The sequence below is a fragment of the Amborella trichopoda genome, chromosome 4, assembly GCF_054954075.1.
Source record: "Amborella trichopoda isolate Santa Cruz 75 chromosome 4, AtrichopodaSantaCruz75HAP2 v2.0, whole genome shotgun sequence".
Taxonomy (NCBI): Eukaryota; Viridiplantae; Streptophyta; class Magnoliopsida; order Amborellales; family Amborellaceae; genus Amborella; species Amborella trichopoda.
In genome coordinates this window covers 33317178-33334083 of record NC_142339.1, presented here as the reverse complement: position 1 = coordinate 33334083, position 16906 = coordinate 33317178, and the positions used below count along the sequence as shown (strand labels likewise).

General features: G+C 35.7%; 1 protein-coding gene across 1 annotated transcript in view; it reads right to left on the bottom strand.

Annotated features, from left to right (window-relative positions):
- The window catches only part of LOC148782415 (uncharacterized), a 50416-nt gene that overhangs the window by 29798 nt on the left and 3712 nt on the right, over positions 1-16906 (bottom strand). The gene's annotated exons all lie outside the window — the stretch shown is intronic.

Sequence of the window (16906 nt, the reverse complement as noted above, 5' to 3'; positions counted from 1 at the left end):
CATAGGATTTTCATATACCCACCAATATAATTTTATGAACCATTATTGGATTTCCTTTTAGACTTATCTTAGTCTTATAGCCGCTATATGTGTCTCAAAAATTTCCCAGCTCAATACCTTAGTCAATGGCTTTGCAATCATCTCATTTGAAGGTATGTAATCAACTATTACATCTCCATATTCCACTACATCTCGAATCTGGTGGTACCTCCTACGAATGTGTTTGGATTTAGAGTTTATTTTTAAATCCTTGATAGTGACAATGGCTACTTGATTATCACATAACATGTTTGTAGTCTCATTTTCAATGCATTCCAACTTTAAATCCATGAGGAAATTTTTCAACCAAACAGCCTCTTGTGATCCTAAACTGCAAGCCACATATTCTGCTTCCACGATTGACAAAGCAACACAATCTTGTTTTTTTTTACACCATGATACAGCACCTCTACCAAGTGTGAAAATAAAACCCGAAGAAGATTTACTATCATCATAGTCACCACTCTAATATGCATCAGGTAACCCTGAGGCCTAAGGGAAGAACCCTGATAGTGCAACTTGTATTTATTTGTTCCTTGGATATATCTTAATATCATTTTTATTGCTTGCCAATGTATCATTTTGGGGTTTCTTTGATACCTGCTAACAAGTCCAACAACAAAACATAGATCTGATCTAGTGTACGACATAGCATAATTAATGCACCCAATTGCTTGAGCATATGAAATATTTTTCATGTCATCATTATCATTAGTAGGTCATAAATCAATGGATAATTTAATTGCTTTATCAACAGGGGTGGAGACCGGCTTGCATAGATCTACTTTAGACTTCTTAAGAACACATTCTAAATAATGCTCTTGAGATAAGCTGAGCATCATTTTTATCTATCTATTGTAATTTCAATTCCTAAAACATATGATGCAACCCCCATATCCTTCATTTCCAAATTATATTTCAACCATGATTTTGTTTCGTTAATCATATCTATATCATTTCCAACAATCAAAATATCATCCACATATAAAGACAATATCACTATCTTACTCCCAATAATCTTAAATATAAATACAATCTTCAACAATATATCTTTCAGGTTGTAACATGTATATCTCTTCATTTAAATTTTCATTAAAAAATGCAGTTTTAACATCCATTTGAAACAATTCTAAATCAAGGTTGGCCACAATAGGCATCAAAATTTTAACAGAAGGAAATCTTATTACTGGAGAAAAAATATCAACAAAATCTATACCTTCCTTTTGGTTATACCCTTTAGCAACAAGTCATGCTTTATATCTATCTATACTACTGTCAACCTTGAGTTTTCTTTTTAATATCCATTTGCAACCAATGGGTTTTCTCCCACTAGCCAAATCTACCAACTCACATACATGGTTTTTAGTTATAGAATCCATTTATTCATTCATAGCATTACTCCAAAATTTAGATTCATCAGAATTAATAGCTGCTTTATAATTTGACAATTCAGGAATATCGTGACAAGCAAAATTATAGTATTGGTCGAGAGTGTCCATGCAAATAAAACTCTAATATGGTTCTAAATGATATGGTGCTCTTCTGTTCCTAGAACTTCTCCTAGGTTCACTGTAATCTACATTAGTAAGTTCAAATGTATCACTCCCACTATACATATAGTTATCAAGGTTTTCTATATTAGGATCATAATATTCTATGTTTTCATTTACTTTTTTGTTATTATCTAATTCATGTATATCTATAAGAGAAAGTTTGCCTATTAACATATGTTCTTCTAAGAAATGTGCATCTCTAGATTCAACCAAAGATTTGGTCTCATGGTCATAATATAACCCTTAGAAGTATCAGAATACCCTATGAATGAGCATTTTTTAGTTTTAACATGCAACTTAGATCTCTCGTGGCTCAGGATAAGTACATGAGCATCACAACCCCAAATTTTTAAATGTTCCAATCGAAGTTTACGTCCAGTCCATAACTCATAAGGTGTTTTCTCAACGGATTTTGAGGGAACCCAATTTAAAATATACATAGCAATATGCAATGCTTCCCCCTAAAAAATTGACGACAAGTTAGCATGACTCGTCATCGTTCGCACCATTTTCATAAGAGTTCGGTTACGCCTTTCAGCAACACCATCTTGTTAGGGTGTGTGGGGCATGGTCTTATGGTGTATTATCCCATTTTCTTTACAAAAAATATCAAACAAATTAGAACAATATTCCCCTCCTCAGTCCATTCTAAGGATTTAAATTCTTTTATCCAATTGGCTTTCAATTTCTAATTTAAATTATTTGAACATTTCAAGTGTATCAGATTGTCTACTAATTAGATAAGTATAACCAAATCTTGAATAATCATCAATGAATGAAATAAAATACTCAATGCCCCTATGCGTTTTTACATTAAGTGGCTCACAAATATCAAAATGAATAATAGACAATAAATCATAAGATCTAGTTGTTTTATTAAAGGGTTTTCTACTTATTTTCCCAGATAAATATGGTTCAATATTTTTAAAATCTCAATTCGTTATTTTAGGAATCAAGTCATCATTAACAAGTCTAAAAATTTTATTGCTACTGATATGACCCAAACGCATATGCCACAAAAAAGAAGTTTCATCATCACACACATTTAAGTAAGCAGAAGAAGATGAAATTTCATTTATTTTATCAAGCAAATACATATCCCCTCGAGTTTTCCCCCATACAACGATTTTCCTATTAATCCCAATTGAAACTTTCTCATCCTTGAAACGAACTTTATATCCCTTGGCATCAAGCCTCCTGACTGACAGCAAGTTATAACGCATGGAAAAAGCATAAAGAGTATTAGAAAGGAGTAATAAGTTCCCATTTGGGATGGCTAATTTATAAGTGTCAACAACCAATACATCAGACTTAGAATCATTGCCTATAGAGATGATATGTTCCCCAACTTTAAGTTCTTTAAGTTCCACAAAGCCCTCTCTAGATCTGGATATGTGTTTAGTGGCTCCAGAGTCCACCCACCAATCATCAATAGACACATTAACTATTAAACAATTAACTACTGCACACAAGTAGTAACGACCTTGGTTGAGTGTCTCGGGTGCCCCCTCAGACTTAGAATCATTTCTTATAGAGATGACATGTTCCTCAACTTTAAGTTCTTTAAGTTCTTTAAGTTCCACAAAGCCCTCTCTAGATCTGGATATGTGTTAAGTGGCTCCAGAGTCCACCCACCAATCATCAATAGGCACATTAGCTATTAAACAATTAACTACTACACACAAGTAGTAACGACCTTGGTTGGGTGTCTTGGGTACCCCCTTGTTTGGGCATTGGGATTTAAAGTGCATCATCTTCTCACACATGAAACATGCCCCTTTGGGTCCATTGTGCATAGGCTTCTTGTTTTTATTTTCAACATTCTATTTTTTATTATTGTTCCAAGGTTGGTAAGGTTTTCTTTTGTTAGAGGACTCTTCATTTCAAGGGTTTTGAGATTGAGCAATAAGAAGTGCATCAGCCCTCCTTGTAGACCTACGATCCCTTTCAGATTTCAATTCAACAGCAAGCTTTTGAAGCGTAAGATCCTTGCGACTTAAAGATAAAGTAGTCACAACAAATTCCCAAGAATTAGGCAAACTATTCAATATAGTTAAAACTTGTTGTTGATCATTCAAAGCATAACCAACACTTATAAGGTGTTTGCCCATTAAAATCATTTTCCTAACATGTTCAACCACAGAGTCATTTTCTTTCATCTTAAAAGAATAGTACTCTTGAGTCAATACTCTTAAATTACTTATAGAAGTCACCCTAAATTATATCTCAAATTCATCATAAATATCTTTGGTATTTTTAAAAGCATCAAAACTCAATAATAATTCATCATTCATATTTCTCAAAATTATGTTCCTACACCTCTTATTTCTTTTCCCAGTTAGCATAATCTGATCTTCCTGTCCTATTGCTAACATCAGTGGGTTCAGTAGGAACTACAGTTGAAATAATATGATCTAAATTTTCATGCTCTAAGATCAAAGCTAATCTTCTTTTCCACGCATTATAATTCAGCCCATTGAGTCTTTCTATCTTCAATTCTAGTTCGAGATCTATTATAATAAAAAAGACAAGCTAAAAAAATTTAAATCTAATTTATAGTTGTGATCTCACTGGGTGATAGTATGGACTATAAAAAATACAGATCAAAAAAAAAATATGCAACAACCGGTGAATGGAAAAAGCCTCGATATGAATTCAGCTCAATCAATAATTCTTCCAACTCTTCTCATTAGATAATGCCCAAATAGCGAACCAATAGCAACATATGGGGTTCCAATAGATAATTTTCTCTCTTTAGATTTGGGGGGGAGAAAAAGGATAATAACAATATGGATTAAACAGCAGTGAAATAGAAAAGAATCACATCTTATAATAACACCAGACAAAGATGCCTCTCTATTATCTCAGAAAAGGGGAAAATACATTGATCATACAATAGGGTTTACAAGCTTTGTTTATAGTACTTCATGGCAGCCAAAAATAACAAGGGAATGAGGCACATAACCGTTAGAATGTGCAACCCATGATCCAAGAAGTAATTTTGGCAATAAACAGTCATGCCCGTTGAAGAAGAGAATAAAAAAAAAATTGGCAGGGTACAGCCATGTTCGCTGCATAAAGAAAACAAGCAATTTTGGCAAGTGGTAGCATGTCCATTTTAGAAGACTATTTTTGGCAAGAAACAATCATATTCGTTGAGAAAAAAAAAATGTTATATTTTCTGCTCTTGATCATTGGCAATGAATGTTTGCAAAAAAAATCATCCGTTGAAGGAACAGACGAAAAAAAAAAGGAGTCATTGAAGAGCCAAAAAAAAATAGAAGGAAATGGAAGTTGCCATTCTCATTCCTCATCCCGCTCGCAATGCTTCTAATTTTTTATTCCCAAGATCTTGAACGAGCCTTTGCCAAAAATATTAGGAGAAAATCTCTCCTTTGGAATGAAATTGAGAGAAAGAGAATAAGGGTGCAGGGGTTTGACCCCTTTTTTTTCACGGAACAGGTAAGTGTCTAACATTAAAAGGTTTTTATATAATGGACAAAAATGCCCTCATAAAAGACCTTTTGATAACAAGCATAAATTGGAATATGTCAATTTATTATGGGCATTTCAAAGCAATCACTATAGAAGTTACAAAAAATTAAAACAAATAGCCCCAATTTTTTTTTTTTTACTTTAACACAAAAAAAAATTTCTCTGTGTCTCGATCTATATGATATTGGCAAACAAAATATTAATAAAAAAAATGAAAAGATGATCCAACAAGTTGTATTTGGCTCGATTTAACAACCTCGTTCTGATACCATTGTTATTCCTAATATTGAAAATTATTAAATAAATAAAATCGATAAACAACTTACTCGGATATGTCCTTAAATCACACAAGAGACTTAAGGTTCCATACCAAACCTATAGACCAAGTCGTCCGGTGACAGGCTACCTTGAGAGTCCTCTTGGTGAATCTTTTTCACCAATTTGCGATCATTTCACTCTATTACTTGAGGGATTAACCTATTTTTATAGATAACCATCTTTTGTAACTCTCATATTCATAGTCTATTGGAGTTGAGATCCAAGTATAACTCCTGCCTTAATTTCCTTAAGTGCAGTCAATTAAGATTAACAAGTTGTCACCAAACTGTTAATCCTATATTATGAGCTAAACCTGTCATTAGTGCACTAATGACTCACACAATAAGATGTTATCCAAGCATTTCTATAAATAGATAAATGATATTTAGAAATTAAATAATTTTTGTACATTTATAGTATATATAAAAAAAAACAATTCTTATAAAGAATTCAAACACATCACTGGGTTTTCCCTCCAATGCAACATCTTATAAAAGCTCCAAAATAGATCCTAGAATATAGCATTGCCTCATGTCAACCACATGGGATTGCACATATACTATACAATATGGCTTTTGTACCATTATTGTAAAATAAATTTTCGAGATAAAAGGGCCTAATAGGCCATATTTCCAACAAAGAAGATCAGATGGCCATTGTAAGGACACATGTCGCTGAGGGTTTCAGAATCAGATGAGAAGTTACCCTGCTGCTAGTGAGATGGAGAGAGGTGCAAATCAATTTGGGGGCGAAAGTTCTAATTGTGTGGCAGACAGTAATGGTGGAATTGTTGATAAGGCGGAGGAATTTGCTGCTATGTTTGATGATATAGGGATGGGTTTTGATGTACCCATTGCTAATGTGACGACAATGATTAAATAAATAGTGAAAGTCATAAAGAAGAATAGGAATGATGCTTCACTTGCGAAGAAAGGGAGTAAAGGTGCTTTGGGGGAAGGATTAGTGGGTGTGGGATCAGCTGGGGCGACCCTAGTTGGATCCTCATTGCGTATTGTTGCCTGAAGTTTTGGTAGCGCAAAGGGTCCAGCCATTGTGTCGTCCACCAGAGGCAAAGAGGTGATCTCAGTTGACGATACTACTTCGACTTCTTCAGATTTGGCTGATGTTCCTCGAGTGGGGGGAGGAGGGGGACACTTCATGTTCTTGTTTTGATGATAGTGATTAGGTAGAATGCGCGGAGTTTGGGGAGGCTAGGTGGAGGTGCGAAATGTTTTTGATGGTTAGGAATATGAAGCCTCACGTTTTGTTGATACAGAAGACTAAGTTGCCAAGTCCGACTAGTTCGTTAGTTAAAAAGATTCGAGGTGTGGATCCAGTAGCCTTTTTAGGGGTAGATTATATGGGTGCTTTTAATGGTCTTTGGTTTATGTGGGGCCCAACTTGTCTCAAACTTGTTACCTCTTTTTTGTCAGAAAGGATGTGTGCTTTGGTTCTAGAAAATTTAGGTGATGGTTTTAGTTGCCTATGTATAAATGTGTATAGCCCTTGCCAATGCTTTGAAAGAGAATTTTTTAATAGTATTTGTAGCTTGATCTCAGATGTGAATCTTCCTTTTTGTATTAGTGGCGACTTTAATATGATTAGATGGCTACTTTAAATTTCATCTAATACATCTCTTAATCAGTCAATGGGGATATTTAACCAATTTATTATGCGACATCATATTATTGATTTGCCTATCAATAGAACGCATTTCACTTGATCAAATAACATTATTGAAAATCTGATTCAAAGTAAAATTGATCGTTTTTTTATCTCGGGAGAATGGGAGCTTCACTTTCCATTGGCCATAGTGATTTCACTCACCAAATTATCTTCATATCATGTTCCCCTATGTTTGCTAAAAAAAAATTTGTTTTTTTGGCCCGAGACCATTTAGACTTGATTTAGTATGGTTGGAAGAGGCAGAGGTGGTGAATTTGATTACTCAGACATGGGAAAACACAATTATAGTCACAAAAAGTTGGTGAATATTAAGCATAAGCTCATCCAATGGATAAATGATAATAAGTTCCACATTAAGCAAAAAATTATGGATATCATACTGAAATTAGATGTGGTGGAACATGCAATTCAAAGTGGTGCAACAAATTGGATGTGGTGGAACATGCAATTCAAAGTGGTGCAACTTTGACGGCTAAAATTAAAGGGGAGAAAGTAGGACTCTTAAGTTCATTACACGAGGTTTTAAGAGCAGAAGAGATTTACTGGAGGCATTGATCCAAGGTGAGATGGTTTAAAGAAGGTGATCAAAACACTAAATATTTTTATGCCATTGTTAATTCTAGAATGAGACAGAATGGCATATCGAGATTAGGTTCGAAGGGATAGCGAAAAACGATAGAGGGGGTTGGGAGAAGAAATTTGTGAGCTATTTTCATCAAGCATTTTCTAAGGAATTACCCTTCACTCTGATCCTTCGTGGTCTTAATTTTCAAATGTTGTCGATCCAAGAACAAATTATGTGGAAGGATGGGAGACATATGAGGAGGTGAGGAGGGAAGTTTTTGCATTGCTAGATGACAAGGCACAGGGGCTTGGTAGATTTCCAATGAGGTTTTTCCAAAAAATTTGGATGACCATGAAGATGGACCTGATGATGATGGTTAATGAATTTTTCGGTAGGGGACAACTCAGCGAAGCCATTAATACGACTTACCTCGCCGTGATACCTAAGAAGAGTGAAATGGAAGGGATGGGTGATATCCATCCCATAAGTTTGTTAACTAGTCTATACAAAATCATTGCAAATATTTTGGCAGAGAGGCTGAAAGGAGATCTGAATAAAGTGATTCAATTTTCGCATAAAGCTTTTATTAACGATCGTATTATCACTAAAAGAAAGACCTATGTGATCTTTTACTGAGGAATCATATAATTTTTTTATTTTTTCACCCCTTTAGTTTTAACAAAAGATCACTTACAAGTGGTCTTATTACAATAACACATGCCTTAAAATAAAATCAACATAACAGTAAAACCAATATCTTAAAACTTGATGCCATTGAAATAATTGTGCACTATGCTTGAGAATATAAAGATAAGATTGCAAGTAATAAAAGTAAAGAGTGCCGGAGATTACCTCAACCGGGCTTATTACACCCCACACCAAGTCACAACCATCCGATGCCGTGGGATCAATGATCAACCTTTAATCTCAACATGGAAACCAAGTTTAGGCTAAGCCACACCAATAGAATATGAACCTTTTGATCACAAACTCAAATCCCAGTTGAACTCCCTTAGCAACCTAGTTTGATAGAGATGGATTCTCTTTTTGCTACACCCTAAAACCCTTAGCCACAAATCTATAGTTGAGAGATGGGAGAGAGAAGAACCTCATAGCCTAAACCCTTAGCACCTTTTTACTATGTGAGAAAGAGAAAGATCTCAAGGATGGGAGAGTGGAACGTGCCGCCTTTCTTTGGCTTTCATGAGAGAGAGAAACTTTTCTAAAGAGAGAGAAAAATTCTAAGTGGGACGTGCTCCTTTGTGGAATATGAGAGAGAAAGATGGGAATTAGGTACAAGAGATAGGGTATAGAGATTTTTTAGTAGAGACAATCTCTTTTTATAAGCTTTGAACAAAATTCAGGTTTCTTAGGGTTTTTCTTGGCTTGCCTCTTCTTGTGAAATTGAATATGAACCATTGATCTTGGATAACTTATGGGGTGAGAGATTTGAGTCATACATTCCATAGATGGGCCATCAACATTATCGAAGGTGCATGAACCCTTCTCCCCCTTTTCTAAACCATTTTCCCATCAATAGAAATTAAATAAATTAAATCTAATCAAAATATTATGTATACCATAAAATAGCACAAGTCTACTCAATCTTTCCACAAAATCTTTCAAAAACATATCAAGTCAATATTTTGTCAATATCTTCCAACCATATGACCACATGCCATATCACTAAAAAATAGAAAAGAGAATAAAGAGTGGGGCGTGCCACCCAAGGGAGGCACTCATGGGCCCCACCTTCTAGAAATATGGTGGGCCCATATTCACAATGGGCCTCCATGATATTTTTACATATTTAAAATTAATAAAAGGATTTTAGAATATTATTTGAATATTTAAACCATAGTAAAATCAATATCTTTATTTTATAAATTCAAAAATTATAAATAAAATATCCAGTGGTTCATAAAAATTCAAATAATAATTCTAAAATAATTTCTATCGTAAAATAAAACAATTAAATTAATTTGATGAGAAAAGGATCCATATGGTTTAGGAATTAAATCAACAATCATGGGGCACTCCACCTTCAACTGTGGACTACAGACCATACTTGCTTTATCAGACATACCCAGTATTTTCCATGACCCACAGTTCAAGCAGGGGCTCATTAGCGGGTCACTAAAGTCTGGCCGATAAGCCAAGGCGTCGCAATCCCAGTCTGTGGATTTCAGGTTCTCCCCTATAGACGAGTCAACGTCACCTAGACCTGATGCGACTCCTATGGTGCAGAGGGGTATCTCTCGCACATACATACACTTCACCCTAAAAGATGGATTTCTGGCTTTTCTGAACGATCTATCGATATGCATGCCATGTGATGGTACATGGTACAAGGGTCACATAGTCCCTCGGCTCACGCATCCGGGCATATTTTCTGACATCATCAAGGGCTAACTCATTAGAACCCTCAGTTTGTTCTTTATGCCTAGGTAACATGGAATTAGCTAGCCTAGATCATCAAGCACAGTACGGTATCAACAAACATCATTTGGTTAGTATGGTCCACGAGGGACCACACTCCCACTGAGTTCATGTTCCACTATATCATTTCATTTTACAAGAATTCATAAGGCTTTTAAATGCCACATAAACCCAACAATCACAGATGGGGTTCTAATAGCACAAGAGTGTACTCATTTGACAAGTTTGAGAGGTGAGCATGGTGTCCTTTTAAAATTGGATTTGGAAAAGGCTTATGATTGGGGTTGATTGGGATGTTTTATTAGAAGTTTTGAGATGTATGAGTTTTAGGGAAAAGTAGTGTTGGTGGATAAATGGATGACTTGCTATACACATCTCAATCTTAGTTAAAGGTAGCCCGAAAGGTTTTTTTAAGGCATCCGGGGGTTTGAGGCAGGGATATCCTTTATCTCCTTTTTCGTTTACATTAATGGGAGAAGCCTTTAGTAGGTGTATTACCAATGTTGTGAATAGAGGGTGATTTAATGAATTTAAAGTTCCGCAACAGATAACGCATTTGCAATGCATAGATACCTTGCTCTTTTTGTGATGCCTCAGAGGATCAAATTTTGAATATAAGGAGGATGCTCTTGTATTGTAAAGTGGGGCTGGATCTGAAGGTAAATTTTGAAAAAAAAATCAAAAAAAAAAAGAACTTATATCATAGGAGTGGCTTGTGAGGGAGAATTAGTATCATCTTTGACAGATTTTTAGGGTGCAAGACAAATGTGTTTCCTATTAGATACTTGAGTTTACCATTATCTGATAAGAGGATGCCAAAATCGGTGCAAGTTCCAGTTGTGGAAAGGATACACACGAAGCTGGACTTATGGAAATAAAAAATTTATCATTGGGAGGGAGATCGACTTTGATAAAGTCATCATTATTGAATATGCTTGTTTTTCAAATGTCGCTCCTTGAAATGCCAGCGTCAGTCAGTAAGAATATTGAGAGGCTGATGAGGAGGTTTCTGTGGGGATCAAGGGTGTTTGGGAAGAAATATCATTTGGTGAACTAAGAGAGAATTTGTACTCCTGTATCTGAAGGGGGTTTGGGTATTCAAATTAAATTTGAAAATCGAGCGCTATTGGCAAAGTGGTGGTGGAGGTCTATGAATAATGTGGAAACATTATGAAAATATGTAGTGAAAGCTAAGAATGGTCAGGATAGAACAGATTCATGGATAAGTGGGAGTGGTAGCTCTAGAAATCAGTCGGGGGTTTAGAAAGGTATTCTACGTAATAGGGGTTTTATGATCAGGTATTCGAGTTGGGTGGTTGGAGATGGATTGAGGGCTTCTTTCTGACAGATGATTGCCCATTGAAATGGGTTTATCCTCTTATCTTTAATGCTACAACTAGTCCTTTGGCTAAGGTCAGTGAAATGTTTAACAGAAAAAGGGCTATGTGGGAAGTCAATTGTATTTACAATAGAGTCGGTGATGATTTTATAAGACAATCGACTTATCTACTTAATCTGTTAGAAAATGTGAAGCTTTTTCAAGGATACCAGGATGAATTAGCATGAGAAATGAAAAGTGACGGAAGTTTTACTGTGAGGTCTTCTTATAGCCTTCTATTCCATGACCGGATATGATGGAATAGATATTCATTAAGTAAGGTGTGATCGTGGCATATACCACAAAAAGTAAAAAAATTTCTTTGGAATTTATTTCAAGGAAAGTTATTGATTGTGGATAAGCTTGTGACGAGGGGTAAAATCTTAACTAATATTTGTATGCTTTGCAAAAACGAGGAAGAGAGTGGTAACCACCTGTTTTTACATTGCCCATATACCTAAATCTGGTGTTGGTTTTTTAGGAAATTAGGTATAATGCGTTTGATACAATAGTCATGTGGATGGCATTGAGCAACTCTCTTGTGAAGGGCTGACTAAGGTGGGGGAATTGATCTTTCAAATTGGTAGGGCAGCAAAGATATGATTTGAAAGAAATAGAAGAGTCTTTGAAGGTGTTTCAATGGATTGTGAAATGATTCAAAGAAGCATCCAACACACATTATGGAGCTGGTTTTTGGTAACCAAAGAAGGATTTGGAGTTTCTAAAATGGATATGGAGGTGAATGTGATTAACATTATGAAACAGAGTGTCATTAAGGACCGGCCTAGAGGAAGATGGGATGCACTAGTGTTGGGTAGCATCAAATTGAATTGTGATGGGAGATCTATCGGGAATCCAAGACCAGCCGGTATTGGGGGAATTGTGAGAGATTATCGTGGAGAAACTGTGTTTTGTTTTGCAAGGCTGTGTGGAGATAAGACTGCCAAATGAAGATGAATTATTAACAATACTGCAATGGCTTAAAATCATAAAGGAAAGAGGTATTATCTTACCATGTGAGGTTGAAGGGAATTCATTAAATGTAATTAACTGGTGCAATTCAGTTTCTAGACCTCCGTGGAGATTCAGATCAGTTCGGTTGGAAGTATGGAGAACGCACAGGAGCTCTCTGTTTCATTAAGACGTATCTATATAGGGAAGGAAATGTGGTGGTTGATGTATTGGCAAAAAGAGGTGGATCTCTACAAACATTGGTTATTTCAGATGAACTCTTAGTTTGAGAGTGTTGTAATCTTTGATTAGTAATAAAATTATGGACGATTGTAAAAAACAAAAAAAAACAAAAACTGCAAGAAGCAAACTTCCTAAAATATAACTTCCTAAAATATAGGGTAAGCACACTTATGTGGGGCATAGAAGCTACAAATTCTCATATTTTGAGAACCCATAACTTCCTAAAGGTAGTTTTTTATAACACTTCATATTATCAATCAAGAAAATGTTACAATAAATTTGAACTTCCAACTTTTAGAATCTCAAACCGTCAACTATTAAACGTGCCCTAAATCTCCCTCTCTTGATATGCTTAGACCTTTCGTTTCTTTTTTGTTTGCTCTGACCTTTTGGACGCTCAATACTTGCCCCTTTTATATCTTCTACAAAAGGGCATATCCTACAGCCTCACTTGCCTTTATATGTAGATGCCTATATTTAGTCAATCATTTACCTAAAGTTGCTTACTGTCCTACTGATCTAAAGTTGAGTTCAATCACTATTAGTTTTTTAAAACCCAGATAAACCAGGTGAACCAACTATATATATATATATATATATATATATATATATATAAAGATGGGATTAGCCCACTAGCTCATATGAATATATGAGCCCAACGTCGCAGATTGATTATGGACCAATCTGACGATCACAGATATTCGGTAGTATTTGAATTTTAATTTTTTTTTGTCTATAAATCTAAATCACTTGAAATTTTAGGTGTGTGTTCATCAAAAATAGGTGAATCTTTAAAAAATATCAAAAAAATATTTTACATGAACTAAATTGATTAAAATACCCCCAAAAAGTATCGGGGTTATTTTGGTCATTTTATTTTAGTTTTTTTAATATTTTTATTAGGTGCGTTTTGATGAGAAAAACACACACCTAAAATTTCAAGTGATTTAGATTTGTAGAAAATAAGAAAAAATTTAAGCACTATCAGACATTCGTGATCGTCAGATCGGCCCAGATTCAATCTGGGCCGTTGGGCTCATATGTTCATATGAGATAATGGGCTAATCCCATCTTTTCCCATATATATATATATATATATATATATATATATATATATATATATATATATATATATATATATATATATATATATATATAAAGGGAAAGAGGAATGTGTAAAAGCTAGGCAACCCAGCCGATCCAAATCACCTTGGTTTTTTTATTTTGACCAATGTTCAGAACTGTATTGATATTCTAAAATGAGATTACATCAAAAGAGACAATAAGAGATTCTAGGCCAATACCCCCTTTAGCCAAAGCATCAGCAATCCCATTAACCTCCCCAAAAACATGGGAAAAAGAAATGTGTAAAGAAGCTGAAATATTCAAGACTTGTAGCCATAGAGATTGGAGTTCCCAAGGAATTGACAGCTCTTTCCTGCACTATTTTATTACGTTCAAAGAATCTCCTTCAACAATGCAAGTAATTCCCAAGTTACGGTGCTTAAAAATAAGTACACTTTGAGTATGGCACTCACTTCAACAAGATTTGTTGCCCTATCGATAGGTCCTGCATAGGAGAGAATAGTGTTCTCGAAACAATCACGAATAATACCTGCAAGACATGGGTTACCCATCGAGCTACCATCAAAATTAATCTTAAGACATCCAAAAGGAGGAGCACACCATAAAGCTTTGGGCCGTGACTTTCTAACCCTAAGTCAGAAAATACTGGAAAGATTGGTCATGACATCCACGTTCGTAATTCCCCATCCCTCCTTAGTCATGGAAAGACATGACCAAATTGAATGCTGAATTATCAGAATAACCTTTTGATATGGTAAACCCATACCTTCAAAGGTCCTTCTGTTCCTTTCTTTCCATATTTCCTACAATAGCATACCAACTACAATCTTCCAAACTACTCTCCCAATCTTAGAAAAAAATGTCAGAGGATTGCGTGAACATCTCAGAAACCTTCTGCTGCATTACCATTTACACACCAACCAAGCTAAAGAGCCAGTGCCAGATTCGAGAAGAGAAAGGGCAATGCATCAACAAATGTGCAATACATTCATCGTCTTGTTTGCAAAGTAAGCAAACGTTAGGTAAAATTTTACCCCGCTTGATAAGGTTATCTATAGTGAAAATCTTATGTTGTGCCGCTAACCAGATGAATAGCTGAACTTTATGGGCAATAGGCCACCTCCGTATATGAACAATTTCTGGAAAGGACCACCGATTGCGATCATGGAAGAACAGCTTGTAGCAAGACTTCACAGAGAAAATACCATCACATTCCATCTCCTATACCACTACATCTTCAGCATCTAGTGAGATATAAACTGATTCCAATAGTTCCATCAACGCGCACCACTGGGAGAAAATAGCATTATTCAACCTTCTATATCTAAGATTGATGTTCCAAGAGAACCTCTCACCTCTTCTCTCTCCCATATCACCCACAAGCAAGTCTGGTTCAGAAACTACAAGAAACAGGTCAGGGAAAGCAACCTTTAAAGGGAACATTCCAATCCACTTATGATGTCAAAACAGTACATGTCTGTCGTTGCCAACATTCCATTTAAAATACCTAGAGACCCTAGGCCTACAATTATAAATGGCCTTCCAAGTGAAAGATATATCCTTTCATCTACCTCCACCGAGCCATAAGTTGTGGTTGTCCATCCCATATTTAGAAAGCAGCACCTTGTACCAAAGGTGTTCTTTAAAATAGATATTTCTCCACCACCATTTACACAATAGGGCCTCATTAAGTTTCCTTATATTTCGTATCCCAAGGCCACCCTCACGTTTTGGAGTGCACACCCTATCCCATATGATTAAATGGAATTTTCTATGCTCTTCTCTTGTTCTCCAAAGGAAAGCTTTCATCATTTTCTCTATTCTTCTCCCTACCGATGAAGGATTTTGGATCGAAGACATATGGTATATAAGTAAGTTAGCTAGGCAGAATTGAAGCAGAGTGACCCTACCACCAAAAGATAAATACTTCTGCTTCTACAAATCTAGCTTTACATGTATTCTTTCAATTTCCTTATCCCACACAACAATAGCGAATTTAGAGTCCGAAATTGATAGGCCCAAATAGAAAGTAGGAAAAGTGCCCACCTTACAACCCGCCACTCTTGCAAGGTTTTCAGCCACCATTTCCCCACAGTTAATAGTCAACAGAGAAGACTTGTGAAAGTTTACTTTAATCCCCATAACCACTTCACAAATTTCAAAGAATCTGATAATATTCTCTAATTGCTCAGTTTTAGCATCACAAAACACTAGCGTATCATCCGCATATTGAAGATGAGACACAGTGATATCCGAGTTAGCAATATGGAATCCTTTGAAGGCTCCACTCCTCTCAATATTACGGAGCATGAGACTAAAACATTATCCATAAATAGTATAAAGAAAATGTGATAGCGGATATCCTTGACAAAATCCCTTAGAGGCATTGAAAAAACCAATAAGACTCCCTTCGAACAGAATGAAAAAATGCGCAGAAAAAAGGCATCCATATATCTAGCTTCTCCATCTATCACCAAAACCCATAAGATTCATAATCTCTAGTAGCACCCCCCACTCCACCCTATCATAAGCCTTCTCCATGTCCAATTTCAGTATTACGGCTTCCATTTTGTAGAGAATACGAGAGTGAATTCATTCATGCGTAACCAGGACACTATCTGTTATCTGCCTATCCCTGATGAAAGCTGATTGAGACTTCGAAATGAGGAATGGAAGAACTTCTTTTAGTCTCTTAGCAATAATTTTGGCAATAATTTTATAGGCACTCGTAAGCAGGCTAATGGGTCTGATATTAAATAGCTTACTGATATTTGATTTTTTGGTAATTAAAGCCAAAAAGGTGGAGTTTATACCTTTAAAGATCTGACTTCTAATGAAAAACTCCCTCACAAAGGCAAGTAAATCTTCATTCATAATATCCCAAAACTAATGAAAAAACAGCATTGGGAAACCATCTGGACCCGGTGCCTTATCCCTAGCCAAAGCAAACACAGCATTTTTTAATTCCTCCATACAAACAGGTCTCTCTAGGTGGCAGGCCTGATCCCCTTGTAGAGACTTAAAGGGCACATTGGGAAACTTGGGGCTCAAGAAGACCTCCCTAGAAAATACTTTCTTAAAATGTTGTACAACTCCCTCTTCCATGGCCATAGGATTCTCAACATTGACTCTAGGGATCGTCAAACCTGAAAC